Genomic DNA, 21,982 nt, shown 5'->3' on the forward strand with positions numbered 1-21,982 from the left:
GCGGCCAGAGAGGGAACCCTTGGCCGGCTGCTGGGAAGTCGCAGCGCCACCTGCTGGCGGGCGGTGGCGATGCTCGTCCTTACTCACTCCCGTCCGGTGGGCTGGGCGCTCGGTACGAGTAAAGGTGGCCGTTGGCTCCCCGTTGTTGCACGGGCCGCTGACGTTCAAACTGACCAATCACAACGCCCCGCCTCAGGGCCGGGCTGGTGTTAAAATACTGCCAAGGTAGGGGCAGATTTTGCTACCGGTAGGGCTCACTGGCGCGAGCAGTGCCCGGTCACAATTTGCTACCCGCCCTTTCTCATTGGTCCGGGGTAGCAAGTTCTGACCGGCCATCAAGCACCATCACAGCTAGATGACAACGGTGAGAGGTAGCAAACCATGGGGACCGTTGTTGCCCTTTACAATGTGCTACCATTTTGAAATCTCCATTGTAAATGAGGACACCAGAGGTATTTTTAAAAATGTAAAAGCTTTATGATTGTAACAAGGTATCTAAACAAGAATAGCTTACTTTACATTGCAGTGTTTTTTCAAAAACAAGCATCTAAACATATATCTAGATAGAGAGTTAACACTTTTTTCTTTACTGAAATGGACATTAAAATAATGGGCAGCACATGAAGCACTGCTGGGGGAGGCTAGCCCCCTGCCCTGCCCATTCCAACCTCCACCGTGGCCGCCAGCCCCTGCCCCAGGCTAGCGCCCTCAGCCCAGAACTAGGGTTGCCAGGCGTACGGTTTTTGACCGGAAGGCCTGGTTGAAAAGGGACGCTGGTGGCTCCGGTCAGCACTGCCAACGAGGCTGTTAAAAGTCAGGCTGGCGGTGCTGTGGGGCTAAGGCAGGATCCCTGCCTGTCCTGGCTCCGCACTGCGCCCTGGAAGCGGCCAGCAGGTCCGCCTCCTACGTGGGGAGGACCACAGAGCTCCATGCGCTGCCCCCGCCCCCGAGCACCGTCTACGTGCTCCCATTGGCTGGGGACCACGGCAAATGGGAGCTGGGGGGGCAGTGCCTGCGGGCAGAGGAGCGCACAGAACCTCATGATCCCCCCACCTAGGAGCTGAACCTGCTGGCCACTTCCAGGGCGCAGTGCGGAGCCAGGACAGGCAGGGAGCCTGCCTTAGCCCCACTTGCTGCTGGCCGGAAGCTGCCCGAGGTAAGCCTGCACCCCAATCTTGAGCCCCTGCCCCAGCCCTGAGTCCTCCCCAAACCCAGAGCCCTGGCTGCACCCCAAACCTCTCATCCCCAGCCCCACTCCACAGCCTGCACCCCCTATTTACTGAATGGTTGCAATGATTTAATGCTAATATATACACACTTGGTTTCATATTATCATATCAGAGTCTTATGCTATATATTGATTTGCTGTGGCCTGTATTGCTAATATCTTCTCACTAATGCTAGATGCTAGTGTTTTGTGTCCACGTTCAATGAAGCAGTTAGCCATGCTCAAATCACACAAGTTCACTCAATATCCATTATTAAGCACAGTGAGTACAAGTATGTGCAGTTTCCATTTTTCTTTCTTAATATCAGGAAGATATTATCCTCACTTATGTTACATTTATTGAAAATACTTTCACATTAACACTACATGCAAACTATGAAAATAAGTATCTAAAAATTGCCTCCAGTTCCTCAGGGAGGATCTTTCATATGTTGTCTCATCACACAAGGGATTAATTATTAACAATTCTTTTGTTTCCATTAATGCTATCTGTAAATGTAAATATATATGCATGTTATTGGTAGTATAATAATTTCAATACTTGTATAATGATTTTTCAAAACATTGCATGCAGATATTCTCATTTATTATGTTTCACTAACACAAGATAAAATCATATTGTGAATTCCTTGATTAAAACACTACAGACTATATTCTTTATTTTTACATTACCAACATAACACTTCACACTAGCATTTTATTTTTTAAACTTCAGTCGTCAGAATTTTTTAAACTTCAGTCCTCAGAATTTCAAGCCTTACACTGAAGTTCCAATTTCATTTGCACGTATTAAACTGTATTGAAAACCCATAATACAGGAAATTATAACACTGCTACACAGCTGTATTTGAAACCTGTTATGTAGTAGAACATTTAGTGCATACAATGCCAAAGTATAACCATGGAAAACATCTTACCACAATAACCCAATGAGTTGGTGCGTTGAAAGGAAGCAATAATATATCATTTTGCATAATTCCACTCTGTGTTCATTGAAAAAAAGAATTAAGAATGCAGTTATACTTTTCAATGAAGCAAACCATGCAATGTAGATTATTCTGTATTTCTCAATTTCAGTACATGGTTACTATCACTCATTCCCCAACATAGCATTGTATTTGCTGTTTCTTAAAACTGTGCTTATCTGCCTTTATGAAAATGTGCTTTGCCCATGTTGGGCATGAAAGCTTGTTAACATTTATCTTCTTCAGTTTCATTTGTCTTGCTCTGCCTGACAGAACGCTAATGGAAACTACTGACAAGATGGCTTGTACTTGATGACATTTAAGCAAGTTTTTAATGTATTAATCATCGTGGCACACAAAGAATGTAATGTAGTTCATAAATACATACATGGAAGGGATCCTTACTGTTACAAATAAGTTATGTAAGATGGATTACAAATCTTTTCTTTTTAAGACCCCATGTGCTCTTTCTTACTTACTTTAAAAACTGACTAACCAGTGCACATACTGGTGTTGAAGTCATGGCCCTATTGAACTGTATAACAATAAATAAATAAATAATTAAAATGGCTACTAGCCTTTCATAACTGTTGTTCTTCAAGATGGGTTGCTCGCATCCATTCCATGCTAGGTGTGCGTGCACCATGAACACAGTTGCCAGAGATTTTTTTCTTTAGAAGTATACCCTTGCACTATTTACTGGTATAAGGGGCACCCTGGCCTCACACCCTCTCAGTTCTTTCTTGCTGGTAACTCTGACAGAGGGGTAGGAGGATGGGTCATGGAATGGACATGAACAACATATCTTGAAGAACAACAGTTACAAAAGGTTAGTAACAGTTTTTTCTTCTTAGAGTGCTTGCTCACGTCGATTCCATGCTAGGTGACTCACAAGCAGTATCCCCAGAGGTGGACTCAAAGTTCACAGACGTGCTGATTGCAACACTGCTCTACCAAAACTGGGATTGTCATGGGCCTGTTGGATGATGGCATAGTGGGACATGAAGGTATGCATTAACAACCATGTCACAGCCCTGCAGATGTCCTGGATTGGTATCTGCATGAGGAATGCTGCCGATGAAGCCTGGGCTCTTCTAGAGTGGGCTATCACGATGGCCGGAGGCAGGACCTTCACCTGCTCGTAGCAGGCCTGGATGCAGGTGGTTATCCAGGACAAGATTCTCTGGGACGACACTGGCAGCTCTTTCATCCTGTCCACCACTGCTATAAAGAGCTGTGCTGACTTGTCTAGTTCTTTCAGTGTAGAAGGCCAGGGCCTGTCTAATGTCTAAGGTATGTAGATGATTTTCCTCTTCGCCTCTGTGAGGCTTCAGAAAGAAGACAGGTAGAAAAATGTTCTGGCTGTTATGGAAACGTGAAATAACCTTTGGTAGGAAGGCCATATAGGGGGTTCTGAAGTCAACGCTCTGATTTCGGAGACCCTCCTGGTTGAAATAATTGCCACTAGGAAGGTGAATTTCCATGAGAGGAACAGCAGTGAACAAGATGCCAGAGGTTCAAAGCGGGGCCTGTGAGCCTCAAAAATACCAGATTTAAGTCCCATGGGGGAATTGGGTCGCAAACCTGCAGGTAGAACCTCTCTAAATCTTTGAGGAACCTGACTGTCATTTTATGAGAGAAGACAGATCAACCTTGGACTGGAGGGTGGAAAGACAAGCTGGTTGTCAAATGAATCTTGACTGATGACAGAGCCAGACCTTGTTATTTCAGGTGGAGCACAGTCCAAGATGAACTGCAGGGATGATTGAGATGGGGAAAGATTCCGTTTGGAGGCCCAACAAGTGAAACGTTTCCACTTAGCCAAGTAGTTTGCCCTGGTGGAGGGTTTTCTTGTACCTAGCAAGATTTGCTGGACCTGCTCTGAGCGAGCTCGCTCCTCTGGATTCAGCCACGCAGCAGCCATGCTGTTGGGTGTAGGGAAGTGAGGTTCAGGTGGAGCAACCGGCCTTGGTTCTGCGAGACCAATCCTGGGCATGGTGGGAGCTCTAGCGAGGTTGTTTCCAAGAGGTCCAGGAGCATGCCAAACCAATGCTGGCATGGTCACACAAGGGCTATCAAGATAACTTTCACCTTGTCCCTCTTGATCTTTAGGAGGACCTTGTGAATTAAGGGTATTGGTGAAAAGGCGTACAACAGCTCCCCCGCCACAAGAGCAGGAAGGCATCGGACAGGGAGCTCTTGCTGAGCCCGTTGGTATTTCCTATTCTTTCTGGTGGCTAACAGGTCCACCTGGGGAGTCTCTCACTTCTGGAAGACGGCATTGACTACATCTGACTGAAGGGACCCCTCGTGGCGAGAAGAAAAGGACTTGCTTACGTGATCCAACAATGCATTCTGGTCTCCGGGGAGGTGTGACGCCTTGAAGTGAATGGCATGCTTCACTGAGAAGTCCTACATTCAGACAGCCTCTTGCCAAAGGGCTGAGGAACAAGTTCCCCATTGCTAGTTGACATAAAACATCGAGACTGTGTTGTCTGTCAAGACCTGCACCACCTTGCCTGACAGGTGGAAAAGGAACACCTGGCCGTCCAAGTTTATCACCCTGAGTTCCCTGATGCCTGACGACTGGAGCCAAGAACATTGCCTCATTGTGACCACAGTCGCCATCGTTCTGGCCACCGAGTAAGTCAGGTCCAAAGGTGCCTGGAGAGAGGTGCTGGCTATGGTCTTGCCTTCCTCCTGGATGGCAGCAAACTCCTGCTTAGACTCCTGTGGCAGGAAGTCTTTGAACTTGGACATTGAGTCCCCCAGATTAAAGTCATATCTCCCCAGCAGGACCTGCTGGTTCGATATGTAAAGCTGTAGGCTGCCAGTTGAATTAACTTTCCTCCCAAGAGATTCAATCTCTTTATTTTTTGGTGTGGCACTGGGCTACTCTTGCCTGTCAGTTTTGTTTGCTGCCAACACCATTAGGGCCCTTGGGCGGGGGTGAGGGGAGAGGAGTATAAGTACTCAAATCCCATTGCAGGCACATATTACTTCTTCTCTGCCCTTTTATGTCAGAGGCAGGGAAGAAGGGGTTTGCCAGAGGGTCTTAACTGGCCTCAGCACCTCTTTGTTGACTGGAAGGGCCACTTTAGAGGGAGCCACAGCAGCCAAGATGTCAATTGGGCTGTGGGTGGACTCTTTCAATTCCTCCACTTCCAGCCCAAGGTTCATGGTGACCCGCTTCAGGAGTTCTTGATGAGCCCTAAAATCATGCAGTGGAAGGGGGTTGGAAGGGCCTTCTCTTGCCTTGTCTGGAGACAACAATGAGGAGACTAGTGCTACTGGAGGGGCTGGTACTTCCTCCTCAGCCTGTCCTATTTCTGCCTAGACCATTTCGGTGACCTTGGTGCCAGGATCAGTGCCGTAAGCGTGGTCCAGGGCTGGACGGGATAGCGCCGTTGTATGCCTCTTGGATGCCACAAAGTATGACCGCTGAGACGGGAGTCCCTGAAGAAACCCTCCCAAAGAGTCCAACTAATTCAATTTTTCCCCTAATTTATACATTAGTAATACAAGGACATGTCACATGAAGAAAACTTGTTAAGCAACACTTTCAAAGGTCAAGCAAGAGGTTTCCTTCTGGTCATTGATTAACCCAGCGTTTTCTAAACTTTTTTGGCCACGGAACACTTTTAGCCTATTACGGAACACTTATAATATTATTTTGTAGTCTTTTTTGGTTTTCAAATAAAAAATTGCATTATTTATGCTCAAATATATTTTATTTTATAAAACAAAGCAAAAATACAAATTTAAAATAACTTGAACTAACAATTTCTAACTAGAGAGCACGTATAAAGTAGTACAAAAATCAAGTGCAAGAGTCAAAATTAAAAACAGTGTTCTACTTAAAAAAATCTGTTTTTATATATACACAAACACTAAATAAATTAGATTTTTACTAAGAAAATCTATTTTTATCAACAAATACAAATTTGGATTTAATGGGATTGGTGTTTCTGCATTTTTCTGTCACAAATTCGCTTAATGTTAGGAATAATGCTGGAAACTTGAATCCTCATGTCAGGCGCAGCATCAAGTCTATTCCTATATTTGGTTTTTGTTGCAGTATAATATGAAAATCCTGTCTCACACAAATAAATTGTAGCAAAAGGAAGGAGCACTTGAACTGCACGTTTAGCCACATTAGGGTACTCTTCTATTAGGCTGCTCCAAAAGTTATTCAGTGGAAGATCCTTAAACTTTTGTTTCAAATCAGAGTCAGAAATTAAGTCAATTAGGCTTTCATAATCTTGCGCAGTAAAGCTGACTGGTTTGGCTGTAATTACAAACAGATTTCGAACCCAAGCATTATCATCAGTAGTTGTAGGAAAATATTCTAATAAAGAGACCTGCAAGTCACGTAAGTGCTGTAAAATGGTGCTGGAAACATCTTCATGGACTGTAGAATTTATTTCAGTCAGAAATTCATGTACTGTAGGGAAGCAGTCAAAGTTATTCTGTTCCACAGAAGATGCCCAGAATTCCAGGTTCTTTTTTAACGACAAAATTTTATCCATTGTAGTAAAAATGTTCACATTCTTTCCTTGCAGCAACAGATTAATTTCATTTAATTTTGCAAAAATATCTGCAAGATACGCAAGTCTCATTAGCCATGAGGAATTTGTCAGTCAGTTATTACATTTTTGTCCTGAATTATCTGAAGTGAAGAATACCAGTAGTTCACTAAGAAGCTCAAAAAGCCTCACAAGCACTTTTCCTCTGGATAGCCACCTCACTTCTGTATGTAAAAGAAGTGTTTTGTGCTGACTACCCATTTCCTCACACAAAATTTTAAATAACCTGGATTGAAGTGGTCAAGATTTGACAAAATTGATAATTTGTACTGCTTCATCGAGCACAATTTTCAGATATGCTGGTATTTTTTTTAACTGCAAGTGCTTGTCTGTGTAGAACACAATGGCTCTTAGTGCTTTCTGGTGCCACACTTATGATTTGCGTTACAGCTCCCTTCATCTTCCCAATCATTGCCCAAGCAATGTCATTATATACCATACATCAATACATTTCCCCAACTAATTTCATGCTTTCTGATAATATTGTTGATGCAGTTGAATATTTCTTCTCCAGTCGTGTTGCTTTGCAGAGATTCACGTAAGAGCAGATTCTCTTCAATAATATTATTAAATCTATATCGGACAAATACTAGTAGCACAGCAAGTTCTGAAACGTCAATGGACTCATCTAGCTGCAATGAATACTCATGGCAAATTTTCAGTTGGCAAACTAGCTCTTTTTCTATGTCATCGGAAAGATCTTTAATATGGCATGCAATAGTATTATTTGACAACTGTACAGCATCAATTTTTTTACCAGACTGCTTGCTCAACATGCATGTTATAATATTTTTCGCGCAAGGCTTGATAAGTGTTTCTCCAATAGTCTGAGCTTCTTCGGCAAGCGCTATATGGTAACTTAATCAATAAGATGCCTCTGTTTCACTTTCATTGTCTGTTTTAGCAATTTTAATCATCAAAAGTTTACATTTTCCAAGTGAGTCATGCTGCCTCTTGAAAAAACTTATATCTTTGTCTTTGCATTCAGCATGCTTGGTTTCCAAATGCCTACGAAGTTTAGCAGGAGTCAATGAACTGTTTACTAGTATTTTGTTGCACATGACGCACTGCGCATCAGGAATATATTTATTTCCAACACACATAAAACCGAAAGACAAATAACTTTCATCATACTTTCATTTTGGTCTTTTAACACCTGCTTCTTCTTGTTTTTTTATATACTTTGGTGGAAATTCTTTCACCTTGGATAACTCACTAGTACTAACAGATTTTTCGGCAACAAAAGACTGCGATTGTTCATCCTCACTTTGAAATGTCACAATATTTTGCTCATTTATTTTGGCCACAGTTGGAGTACCAGAAGAACTTGCTTTTTGTTTCAAAGTTCCTTCTTTTAGCCACAAATCCATGGTGATTAGGTTTAGTAACAATATTTAAAAATACTGATTTTTGTCAAATTTTGTTGGTAACAAATATTTATATTGTTTTGAGCGAAGCTAGTTTAGTTGTACTTATCGCACACACGGTAAAGACCCACAGGTTTGAACGTGTTGAGTGAATAGGTTATATTCAACATGGCATAAAGAGAATGGTATGTGCATACTGCTGCAGTTCACGCAGCCTCGAGTAGAAGGGGTACGACGTCACTAACTGAAACATGCCCGAAAGGGGTAGACGTCAACATGCTTGCATGCCTCATTCTCTTTATGCCATGATATTCAATACGAGATCTATCAATAACTGGAAAAATAGTTTTATGTTAATTATAGTTATTCAAAAAGAGTTGTAAACTACGCTTCAAATATGCCAGATTTAAAATTTTAAAAAATTTAAAGACCCTTTTTTTTAAAATTACGATTCTTTCATGGAACACCTATTCACATTGTGTGGAACACCAGTGTTCCACGAATACAGTTTGGGAAACACTGGATTAAGCAGGTGTGGTTTTTCAGAGTTTGCATGCCTTGAGGCCCTGTCGGACACATTCCTGAGAGTACATAGACAGCCTTCCTGTTCTTCTAAAATGCATGTATCAGCAATTTCAACACAATCCTTATCAGGAAAGATGGGGGCGGGGTGTCAAGCTGCCCGTTCTGTGGCACCCAAAACCCCCTCGCCTCCTGCCTTGCTTAAGCGAATGCTGCTGCATGGCCAATTTACGGCTTGCTGACATGGCTGCTTTTAGCAATAAGCAATAGTGGTTTCAGGCACTTTACTGGTTTGCCAAAATCTCCCCGTACAGAGTGGGCAGTACTGGAATGGACAACAAGTCCTTCACAGCTTGGAAAGCCTCTGGAGTTGAGAGGCGTGAGGGACCATGACTGCTCCCAGGAATCGGAGGTGGGTCCCAAGGCTTGGTGCCCTCGGGGGGATGGAGGGGTGTCGCTGGAGCTGACCACGGCTCTGAGCATGACAAGTGGCCTGGCACGGGTCTCATCACGTCCCCCCTTGTGACCCTCTTTGGCGACAGGGAACGTCCTCTTTCTGCACTTTGTTTCTTGTGCCTCTTTCTGGGGATGGTGAACGGTGTCAGGAAAAGCACACAGCCAGTAGTGCACTTCATACCGAAGCCAAAGTTCTCAGTGCTGATTCGGAGCAGACGGCTCTGAACCCAATCTGAGGGCTGCCTCCATTAGCAGAGCCTTCAGGTGAATGTCTGTTTTTTTGAGTTCTTGGCTTGAAGCCCCTGCGGATCTTACATGATCTTGTCTTTGCCTTGCATCCGACGAAGTGGGTATTCACCCACGAAAGCTCATGCTGCAAAACGTCTGTTAGTCTATAAGGTGCCACAGGATTCTTTGCTGCTTTTACAGATCCAGACTAACACGGCTACCCCTCTGATACTTGTCTTTGATGTGAGCTTCCCCAAGGCACTTCAGACAGGCTGAATGTGGGTCGCTCACTGGCATAGGTTTGCTGCAGGTGGAGCACGGCTTGAAGCCTGGAGACCAGGGCATGTCCAGTTCTAAGAATGTCCCTCTAAGAGTATAGCTAGTTGTCTCATTCTATCTCTAACTCTAACTATAATTATAAATATATACAAAACTGTGAAGACCACACTAGGAAAGCTACGTAACAAAGTCCTGAAATCCCACAACCCTTTCAACAACAAAAAAAACTTTACAATGCTTTTGTGTTCACATCTCTCCTCTACAGCTGTGAAACCTGGACACCATACAAATAGCATATCAAACAGCTAGAGGCCTTCTATATATGGTCTCTGCGTACCATTATGGGGATCCGCTGGCAAGACAAAATTACCAACCTGGAGGTTCTCCAAAAGTCAAATGCCACAAGCACCGAGGCCAGGCTGATAAAAGCCCAACTACGCTGGGTTGGACACATCATTAGGATGCCTGAACATTAACTCCGCAGAAAAATGTTTCTATGGAGAATTGGCACAAGGACACTGGAATCAATGCCACCCCAGAAAGCACTATAAGGATAGCATCAAGAACAGTATACACTTCAGTGCAATAAAACCGCATGAACTCGAGAAGTGTGTGTCAAATAGATCAGCATGGCGACACACAATATTCAGAGCTATCCAAGCCTTTGAAGAGGATGAAACAATCGACTGTTAGCTGAAAGGGAAAAGCGTTATACCACTACTATAGCTACCAAAACCCTCATCAATGACGTTGTCTGCCTGATCTGCTTACGAGTATGTGCATCACACTTTGGACTTAGGAGTCACTCTAGAATCCACAAAAAGAGAGAGCATGAAAACTTCATCAAACTGACAGACTACGCGAAGAAGAAGACCAAACCACTATAGAAGGAAAGCCTTGCAAAAGCAGGAAGCCATTCAAGTAACTGTCACAGGCGGTAAGAAGGAACTGAGTAGGTGTGGGGCCAGTGGGGCCCCATTATACTGGTACAGAGAAACGAGGCTCTACGGGGTGCTAGGGCCGGCCCTACGGATACCATTAAGAGGAAAAATCTCTGGCAACTGTGAATGTGACGCACGCACACCTAGCATCGAATCGACACGAGCAAGCACTCGAAGAACTAATGTGGTCTTCAAGATGTCAAGGATTGTATCTCAGGTATATAAATCAAAATACTTCTGAGTACATTTTGCTGAGTACAAGTACAGCAAAATGCTGCAATTAGAGTTTTATTTTTCACACTTTTAGGCTAGTTGGACTTAAATGTGTTTTACCACATATTCATCTGATGGTTTAATTATTGATAAAATTGATATTTCCATGTAGAGTCACAATAAGTGGCCTACCTTTCCACTTGCTTTCTTGACCACACAATACAAATACACATCTCACTGCTCTACAGCCAAAATGCTTCTGAAATAAATGTAGTCAAACTTTACTAATTCTGGGTCACTGAGAACGAAAATCATGCTTAAAATTGTTGATTGGCTCTAGTTTTCAAGTTATGCTATTGGGTCAGTATATACGACCCTTGACTTGGGAATAGCGGAGGATAAGTGAGTTATAAAGGGAAGGGATCTCAATCTAAACCAGAAATGACTAAAATACATCTTTGACTGGATCTATGAATAAATCTATGACTGGGTTTGCACAGTACTTGCTTTTTAGGCAAAACAATGAATGATGCAATCTGAAGCTGGTATTGTGTCATACATGATATGAATTGCATCATGTTATTCCTAGAAGTCATGGATGATGCAGTCATAACGAAGCTTACATCACTCTGCTGAACAAATTGCCCTATATCAGCTCTAGAAATCATACAGTGCCGTGCTCTCTTATTTGTCAGTGTTTGATTTTGCAAAGGGACACATTTCTGTTTAGCCAAAGTGAGCAGATATGCCTCGTACTTGTGTGAACAGTGCAGATAACTTCTGCTATTTTTGTGGTGAAGTGACTTTTGCATCACAAAAGCGCAGTATAATCACTATGGTTAAGAAAGCCTATCACCTTTATTTTGGCAGCAAAATTGGAGATCAGGACAAGAGGTGGGCCCCACACATATGCTGCAACACTTGTGCAACAAATCTTCACCAGTGGTTGAACAGGAAAAGGAAATCTATGCCTTTTGCAGTGCCAATGATTTGGAGAGAGCCAACAGATCATACCGGCAATTGTTACTTCTGCATGGTGCCTCCAGTTGGGAAAGGTGTGTCAAAGAAGAAAAAGTGGACTGTGCATTATCCAAACATTCCATCAGCTATACGCCCAGTACTCCACGGAGAAGGACTGCCGGTTCCTGATGCACCAGAATCATTCTCACTTGAGTCAGACGAGGAAGAGGATGAAACTTCTGGTCCTGAACCATCAATGTCACAGGACCCACATTTTCTCCCATCCTCCTCCTCTGAACCACACCTCATAACACAAGGTGAACTGAATGACCTTGTCAGGGATTTGGAACTACCCAAGAGTAAGGCAGAGCTGTTGGGCTCCAGACTACAGCAGTGGAATCTCCTGGCAGGTGATGTTAGGATTTCCATGTTCCGTGACCGTCAAAAGGATCTTGTCCCATTCTTCTTCATGGAAAGTGATCTTGTAGCCTGCAACAACATCGATGGTGTGATGGCAGCCCTCAACATCGTTCACGATCCAGATGAGTGGAGACTGTTCATTGATTCATCGAAGACGAGTCTTAAAGCTGTTTTACTGCATAATGGCAATGTTTTGCCATCAATTCCAGTTGGTCATGCAGTCTATATGAAGGAAACCTATGACAACATGAAACAACTTTTGAGGTGCATAAACTATGACCAACATCAGTGGCAGCTTTGTGGCGATTTGAAGGTTGTTGCTCTCTTGCTTGGTCTGCAGACTGGATACACAAAGTACTGCTGTTTTCTCTGCTAATGGGATAGTCGTGCAAGAGATTCCCACTACATCAAGAAAGATTGGCCACTCCGACAGTCATTGGAGCCTGGGAGGAAAAGTGTTCAGCATCCACCACTTGTTGAATCAAGGAAGATTTTGTTACCACCCTTACACATCAAGTTGGGTCTGAGGCATATAAAAAGAACCCAATATCATTTAAAAGATGTCATGACTTGAGGGTGTATAACTCATGATTTTTGAATTCTTGTGGTTGTCAAGCTATGTTGGGGTTGTAGATGTGTGTTCATAATGTTGTGAAGACCAAAACTATAACTGAGTTAAAAAAAGAATTAGATAAGTTCCTCAGGATAGGGCCATCAATGGCTATTAGCCAAGATGATCAGGGATGCAACCCAATGTTCTGGGTGTTCCTAAACCTCTGACTGCCAAATGCTGGGAGTGGATGACAGGGGATGGATTAGTCGATGATTGTTCTGTTCATTCCCTCTGAAGCACCTGGCACTGGCCACTGTCAGAAGACAGGATCCTGGGCTAGATGGACCATTGGTTTGACCCACTATGGCTTTTCTTATGTTCAGCAAAACTTATAGTAGATTTTTGCCTTTAAGAAGGATTTACTATGAGACAGCGTACTGCCCTTATTGAATATTTGAGCATCAAGTTCTACACACAAGCAGTGACACGCGAAAAAGCACTAAGGGCTGGATTGAGAGGCAAAATAACAGTTGCAAAAGGCAATCCCCATTGGATCAAATGAAAGCAAAATTTTGACACCAGGCCAGGAAGTCAGTCAGACTGGAAGTCACATGATCCAACAGAATAAACTTGTGCTATAAAATTAAAAAGCTAGAATTAAAAATTCCAAATTAAAAATCACAGTAAAAAACATAGCAAGTGGTATATTAGAAACACAGAGGTCATTGCTAAGACTACTAGCAACTATTAACTTATAAATATTTTCAATGAGTATTTGCTCTTAAAATATAAATTAAACAGCACAGTGACATGCATCTGCATAATGATAACAAAGGTAAATGATGAAGTGGAAGAGTACAAGAATAATAAGAATAATGTTTAAAAAGTAAACAATTAGAAGGAGCAAAACTATACTTAAAATGGACTACAAGGAAAGGAGTTCAATTCAGGGAATCACAACAGGGGAGGAGGGCATTAAGAGGGGATCAGCTGAATGCAAAGAAAAGCAAAGATAGAGGGGATATTGAGGGAGACAGGAGTATAGACGAAAGTAAGAGGGGCAGGCATGGAGAAAAGCTGAGATTAAAAAGACTGAAGAAGATAGAAGGTTGGAATAAACAGCTGATCAGTGAAGGGCAGAAAAAGTCCAGTCAAAACTAAAGTTCACTGAATGTCCAAAGGCCCCACCTTTGTCTGATTCCGCAGTTGCTCCGAGTGGTTGGAGGCTCTGGATGGTTCCCTCCCTTCTACAGTTTTCCCCCCAAGACCATAGGGGAGGGAAAAGGGAGGTATAATTTGGGAACATGTGGGATTGTAGAGGGACATGGCTAGAATGGAATTAGCTGGCAATGGATGGTGAAGAAAAGGAAGGGGCTTGAGCTGTAAACTTGGGGCAGGGCTTAGTTTGCTAGAATTTAGAAAGCGTAGGAAGGTGGGAAGGGCATATGATAAAGAGATTTTGTGTAATGCGGTGTAGCTTTATATTTTCATGAGCTAACGTCACAAGATAGCTTCTAACTGGTAAATGTGGAAGCTACCTAGCAATCAATACAGCAAACTGGAAGTTACCACTCACAAGGAATTTAATCATAAATTTATCTGACTTGACATTCCTAAATGTTGAAGTAATAAATGAGTGACTGACAGGACTGAAGTAATGAAAGAAGACGACTCCCTTAAAATAATACTCTAAGACAATGCATTCTAGAATTACTGTATATTAATTCCTGCTACATGTGAAACTGTAATTGAAATTATACTTTAAAACTTATTCCTTAAGACAACCACATGGAGAGATAGCTTACTGCTCCTTTAAAATACACATTCCAATTATAGGAACAGTCTTTTTGGATATGACAGTTACAAAGATGATTTGGTAATACTCACAAAAACATGTCATTTTACTATATAAAGAAAACTTAGAGGAAATCATAATCCAGCTAAAAGAAACCAGTGTCAATAATATTTATTCATCTCTCAGTTATAACTAGCAACCTAAGGCTGTATCTGGTCATGTGCCAATTCCTTGCATTTGTAGGAAACTTATTTTAAAAGCATGTGTCTTGCAGTACAATTCTAAAAAAAACCAGACTAACTCTAGCCTGGGCTATTGCAACTCACTACACTAGGTACAAACATTTCAACATTTAAAAATGCTTTACTCCAGAATGCCAGAGCTCACCATTTTAGCAACAGAAGTTACCAAGAGCATATCACCTTAGTGCTCTGCTCACTACATAGCTCTTCATAGACTAGTGGACCAAATTTTAAATATTAATATTAATCTTCAAGCTTCTTCACTAAATTGGCCCACCCAACACCTCACTTTTGAAAATAACCTCTCTTGGCAGCTGTGTTCCTCAAGAACTAAAAACCACTGTCCACCTCAGCAGGCTATAAAGCTTTCTTGGCAACCGGCAGAACCCTGTGCGGATATAAAATTTGTGTCTGCATCCAATCTGCAATGCACAAACATGGTCCACAGATATAGTTATCCACGGATTTGCAGGGCTCTAGCAACTGGGCTAGTGCTTTGGAGTTAATTACCGGAAGACAACCAAAAATCTCTCTGTTCTGAAATGTAAAATTCACTTCTTTGACAGCTCTCTCACAGCTGCAACTGCAGCAGAAAAAAGAAGATAAAGCAGGAAAGAGGAAAGCAAGAACAGCCATAACAGGAGGGGAGAAGAAAAGTAAGTAAGACTACACAGAAGTAGGGTAAAAAATTGGAGCACCAGCTTACTGTGATCTCTTTTGGGAGATGCTCCGTTGTAGTTGCATCCTTCAATGTCAGATGAGAGATTACTTGCTCTTAAGACAATAAGACCAGGGAATATCCACAGAGTTAAAAATAAATTTAGAAATCATGCAATAAATAAGACAGACAGAATGATTCTGTGGTTAGAACACAGGACTGGTAGTCAGGAGTTCAGGGTTTGGTTTCCAACAGACTTCTACCCTAGTTTTCCCCATCAGTAAAATAGGGATACTTTCCTGCCCCATAAATGTGTTGGGAACAGTAATTAATTGTTTTTGAAGCTCTTTGACATGCTCAAAAGTCACAGTAGAAATATATTAAATGGGGATATCAGGTGGTATATCTGGCAATGATTTGTGGCACCAGAAATCTACAAGGATTCCTTCTTCTTCCCTCCCAATCTCCTTTCTTCCCAAAGTGCAGAATTTCTGCAGGTGGTTATTTTTAATATCTGTTCTACTTGGCCCTTATATTTCATCATATGAGATTTTCTTTACACATTAAAAGTCAAACTTTTGTAGGCAAGTTACCCACTCTTTATAACTCTAATTTATAAAGAACGTAGCAACCGGTGATAATTACAAATTTTGCAAGCAGGAAAATATTGTATGGATGTGACTGCAGAAATGGATGAGGTGAATGGGGATGGTGTAACAACGGAAATATTTTTAAGCATACAGTTTTGAGTGTTAATTTTCTCCCTCAAACTGAACAGGGACAGGCCAGGTCCTTACTTGGACAGGAAGCCTCACTGGAACATAAGCTGCAGGAAGTAATGTTTTCTGATTGTACTGAACAATGGCCCAGCACCATGGTACATTCTTTCAACTGTCAGCTTCTTGGCTTAAACATGTCTTATAAAAAGCATTTATCCTACTTGCTGCCCCATTCCGCAGTACATGCTACTGCCTGACCAGAACAATTTCCATAACCTTTCTTTATTGAGCTGCTGCTCTACATGATATGTGTCATTACTATGGGGAGGATAGTAATACTTCTTTGTAATTTCTGAAGGTGAAAGCCAGTGTCAGTTTTTAAAATGAGACATTAAAATACATGGGGGAAAAAAGTTCAGAGTTGACAAATTTTGCTCACCACACCAGTAATTTTCTAATCTGTCTCAGAAAAATAGCAAATAAGACATCACAGTCTGGCAGCTGTCCAAATGTGTTGTGTGTAATCTTTGGTGATCTCAAAGTTCCCAGTGGGAAGATTTCTCTGAAAAAAGCTCCACCACAATTGCCAACTCTTTTTATACTCTCAGCAGAGAGTCAAGAGAGACTAAATTATCATATTTCAGAACAATATTGGTACATATTGATGGGGTATCTTGCATGTCTACATACTGGACTTGATTCTGTGGATAATAGAAGTTTCAGTTTCTGAGACTATCAATCTGGTACCTTTCACAATCACTGCATTCAATTTTATCTTGAATTTAATGTTATTTCTTCATTGTAGGTAAATGTAGGTATGATGCTGGCAGACCAGGTCATGCTAGAATGTATTCAGTTCCATTTGCTTGTGTATTAGTACAGATCAAAGTAATGGTCAGTTGTATAAGAGTGTATTGTGTGTTTAAACTTCATGAAAACTAATGGGATGTTATTTGCATGTTTTCACTTATCTGTTCCTGTTATAACGTAATAGCAAACATTGACCTTATGTATACCCCTGCAACTGAACAACCAATCAAAGAAATTTTGTGAAACAATAATGAAGGACTTAAACATAGAATGCTAATTTCAAAGCAAGTGGCCATATATGATGGTCAGAAGTCAAAAGACCAGGTGCATTCCTCACTCACTGTCATCAAAGGAAAAGCCCACACGGGTAGAGACACTGTCAGCTTGCTTTCTATATGCAGAAACTATAAATATGGATTCAAAGAAAGATCTATGACTGGACTGTTCCAGGGAAGTGTTTCAGATGCAAAGCAGAGATCCCCAGAGGCCATCTGGGTATCCTGAAAGACTTCTGGGAAACTGGCAGTTTATTACATCATTAACATCATATGGAATTACAAACGGTGACTCACCTGTTAATATATTTTACCTGCGTTAACCTCTCAATAACTCATTTTCTATTCTTAGCTAAGGCCTTGTCTACACTACAAGACTATTTCGAATCAACTTAGTTCGAATTTGTGGATTCGACCTTATGAAGTCGAATTTGTGTATCCATACTAAATACACTCATTCGAATTTCTGAGTCCACATTCACGGGGCCAGCGTCAACTTTGGAAGCGGTGCACTGTGGGAAGCTATCCCACAGTTCCCGCAGTCCCCGCTACCCATTGGAATGCTGGGTAGAGCCCCCAATGCCTGCTGGGGGGAGAAATGTGTCGAGGGTGGTTTTGGGTAAGTGTCATCATTGAACCGTCAATCACAACCTCCCTCCCTCCCTCCTTGAAAGCACCTGCGGGCAATCTGTTTGTGCACTTTTCTGGTCAGTGAGCCCGCTGCGATCATCGCCGTTTTCTCCTGCTCGCACTTTATCGTCCACCTCTTCCACAGTCAGCTGCTGAGAAATTGGGCTACTTTTCAATGGTGCTGCAAGCACTGGGGGACCATAGGGGACGTTTTACAAACATCAACGTCGGGTGGCCGGGCAAGGTTCATGATGCGTGTGTTTTCAGGAACTGTGGGCTGCTCAGACGCCTGCAGGAAGGTAGTTTCTTCCCGGACCACGAAATAACTGTTGTGGATGTGCAGATGCCTATAGTCATCCTCGGGGACCCAGCCTGCCCGCTAATGCACTTGCTCATGAAGCCCTATACAGGCGCCTGGGACAGCGACAAGGAACTCTTCAAATACCAGCGAGCAGCGTGACCTGTGACTGTTCAGTTTCTTTACAGAGAAGCTGAACCTGCCCGTTTCTTTACCCAGTTACTGTTGACTCTCCTCTTCGGTTACATACCCCGTTCACCCCGTTCCCCCCACTTCCAGCACACGTGTAAAAATAAAATACATGTCCCATTATTACTTAACAAAGGTTTCTTTATTCATGACTTTTCGTGAAAGGGTTGAAACTGGGACGCAGGCTGTGCTGGGTAGGGTGTGCGGTGATGTAAAGACCGCCTCTAAACTCAAGGAATGACAGGCTCCTGCTCCTAGAGCGGTCCGCAGTGCCGGAATGCTTCTTTCAACGGAGCCTGCCATCCCTCTTTATGGAATTCTGTGTGCGGGCGGATATGTGACCTTGTGGTGGAGGAGGACGGATACAGATTCCTCAGCTGCGTGACTCAGCGGTCCAGGACAAGGACCGCTGTATAAGATCTGTAACCGCCCTCCCCCGCTGCAAAGTCACATCTCCCCCGCCCACACAGATCCTGGAAACCACCTCCAAAAACCGACCAGGGTGCCTACTGACTGCACCGTGTGTGTGACCCGCTGCTGATCCTGCCCCCGTGTCTGTACCCTGGGAAAGGTGACTGTCCTATGCAATTAACCACCCCCTTCCCCACACCCCCCATTCAAACACAGTCTTCTTTGAAAAAACATAACGGAAACAGTAATTAACAGCAAAGCATTTTTATTAAGTAGACAGTTAGGGGATGGGACTGGGATTGGGACTACTGTGAGTCTGGAAGTGAAGGACTTCGGCAAATGTAGGGTATGAGAGCTTTTGGGTACTTGAGCACTGTGCTGTGGTGCAGTGACAGTATTCACGTCCCCGGCCGCCCCTCCTCCTGATTATTTTCGGTGAGGGGGGTATGGGACTTTGTGGCAGGGGCCTGGAAACTTGGAAAGCAGTAATGCTGAAGACCTAAGAATGATAATGGATCAAAAGTTAGACTTGAGCAGGCAAGTATGATTTGGCTCCAATCCAATACAGTTTGCCTACACAAAAAGGATCATTCCACAGAGCAAGGAGGTAGCATTTTCTCTCCATGCTGCTCTGGTGAGACTTCACCTAGTAGATTATGTTCAGTTTTGGCAACTCATTCCTAGAGATGCTGACATGTTAGACATCACTCAAAAGATCAGAGCAACAAAATGACCTTCTGCTGTTTTCTGTATAATCATGGTGGATAAATATCAATGATTTAAAAAAAAATCAGATTTTTAAAAATCAAATTGGATTTTTTTGATAAAATACTTTTTGAGGGAAAAAACCTATCTAAAGATATCTTTGAGCTATCTTAGTTAAAACTATCTCATCATGGAATAGGAATTATAAATTCTAATTCTATAGTCTGAGACAATATATTCATGTAATGTTTAAGAAAAGTTTTGTAAATGAGTTCCAATAGTTCATGGATTAAGGACCCAATCTTATAGGGTTTCAGGGGCTTCTGTATAGATTATTTAGGTTCATCTTTCTATCTACCCAATGGGACTCAGTGCTCAGTCTAGAAGATACCATCAGAGATGCTTAGTTTTGCAGTTCTCAAAGCGTGGATTTGTGTCTCCAGAGATCATAGAATCATAGAATTCAAGATCAGAAGGGACCATTATGATCATCTAGTCTGACCTCCTGCAAGATGCAGAGCATGGGGCAAGACTCTCCAGCCCCTCTGGAAAAGGTTATATCATACCACAGCACATAAATTGACCATTTGACTAAGCCCGTTTATCCTATCATACCATCCTCATAAACTTATCTAGCTTAATCTTAAAGTCATGGAGGTCCTTCCTGATGGTTAAGCCCTAATTAATCAAGCAATTTCTGACTGACTGACTGACAGTTTATATCCGTCTGTCTCATTCCACCACAGCTGCTGGAGCTGAATTCTTTCTTCTCCCCTGTATTTATCCCTCTGATATATTTAACCACATTTGCCTACTCATAGTCATCTGATCATCAACCACTCTCCCTAGTCCTTCTCCTCCTCCGTTTCAATACCCAGTCTCCTTCCACCAGCTCCTCCTTATCCACCTCTGGATTTTCACTGATCCCCATCTTTCCAATATAACCAGTAATTTTTCATGCGGTACGTATCAAACGCCTTACTGAAATCCAGATATATGAGATCCATGACTTTGAGATGTTAGACTTATACTCTACTAATTGGGTCACTTTTTCCCCTTTCTGAATATAGGAACATGGAACTACATTAGCTCAGTCAGTAGTTAATCCCGAATTTTTAGGATTTTATTAAGATTATCGCTAAATGGCTAGCAATATCTCGCCAATTCCCTTAATATTCTAGGATGAAGATTATTCTAAGGGCTCAGCCAGGTCTAAAAAAAAAAACTACCCTACCCGTTTCGTTTCCCCCTTCCTTCTACACATACCTGCAACAACTCCTGCAACTTCAAGAAAAGTAACCCCGTCATCTGCCCTTAGATCCTAAATATGTTAGCCCAGTCCACTTCCCCTAACTAGTTAAATTTAATTTAAAAATTAGCCTTTGAAATCATACACCCTAGTCTCAGATGCACTATTGATTATCCTCCCATTTATTGGACCAGGAGCTCAGTTCCTCCATTTGTTTACCTAAGCTTCTTGCATTGGTGAACAAACATCCTAATTTAAGCCATCTGTATCTTCCTGGCAAACTTGGTGCTACTTCCCTTTATCTATCCCCTTTATCTATCGCCTCTTTCTCTTTGGCTCTTCACTGTCAGTTACCACTGTCAGTACCCCTTCCTCATTCCTCATTCTCTCAACCTTCCCTTGTGTTCAATAGCTCCTCACTGGCTCTGGCTCTCCTTTTCCTCCTTCCTCTTCCTCACTCTCTCCACCCACCCATCCGCCCATTCCTCTGGTGGGTGTCCCCCTTCCTCAGCCCCTGCTCCCCCCCCCTGTCCCGCCCCCCCCTCAGTTACAGTTACTGCTTGCCATGCTCTCCTCTCACCCTCTAAACCCCCTCTATTCTCTATCAGGGTTTTCCTCTGCAGCTCCTGGCCCTTTCCTTTTCCAGCCAGCAGCTCTATTAGACACTTCATCATATCATAGTACTGTTCAGTCCCCCCCGCTAGGAGGTACATATACGCGCGCTGCTGCTGCTCTCATCCTCGGTGTGTCCTCTGCTGCTTGGCTCATGGCTGCTGGCTGCTGCTCTCCCCTTCTCAGCAGCCTGCCCTCTGGGCCTCTACAGCAGGCCTCAACACACAAAACAGAACAGCACACACACTCACCTGCTCCTCCAAGGGCAACTCCCACGCTAACTCCCCTGTTGGCAGCCCTGTTTGCTGCCTCCTGTGCCGCTGCTTGTTAACAGCAAAAATCTTTTAAATAAATAAATATATAGAGCTGAGAAATAACAGACCTCAACTCTATTGTCCCTCTGCAGATTTATGTACACAGAGTCAATCCCTTACCTCGCTCTTTAAAAGTGCAAAGTTTCAAAAAGTTCAATGAATAAAAGATTATTGGGGGGCGGAATAGATCTGGGCAAGTAGTAGTAGTTTGGAGATAAGTAGTCTGGAGTGAGAAGGCAGTGACAGGCAGTAGAAACAAACGTCAAACTGTTTCAGCAACATATTCCAGAAGTCTTGAGGTCTTTCTGAGTGTAGCCTTCATTGATTTGAGACCTACCATACCATTCTAGAAGGGAA

The 21,982-nt window shown here is 42.7% G+C and overlaps 1 protein-coding gene and 1 pseudogene across 4 annotated transcripts in view; one reads left to right on the forward strand and one right to left on the reverse strand.

Annotated features, from left to right (window-relative positions):
- XKR9 (XK related 9) overlaps positions 1-21,982 on the forward strand; it is a 66,658-nt gene continuing 44,676 nt past the window's right edge. For 2 of the 4 annotated variants that reach the window (XM_039522735.1, XM_039522736.1), the window contains exons 1-2: positions 244-452; positions 15,322-15,411. The gene's annotated coding sequence lies outside the window, so the exon portion shown is untranslated. Of the gene's footprint in view, positions 113-243; positions 467-15,321; positions 15,412-21,982 lie in introns of those variants that run through there. The other 2 variants (XM_039522739.1, XM_039522738.1) reach the window with 2 other exon arrangements.
- LOC120397323 lies at positions 6,144-8,149 on the reverse strand (annotated as a pseudogene).

Source organism: Mauremys reevesii, linkage group 2, assembly GCF_016161935.1.
Source record: "Mauremys reevesii isolate NIE-2019 linkage group 2, ASM1616193v1, whole genome shotgun sequence".
NCBI lineage: Eukaryota > Metazoa > Chordata > Testudines > Geoemydidae > Mauremys > Mauremys reevesii.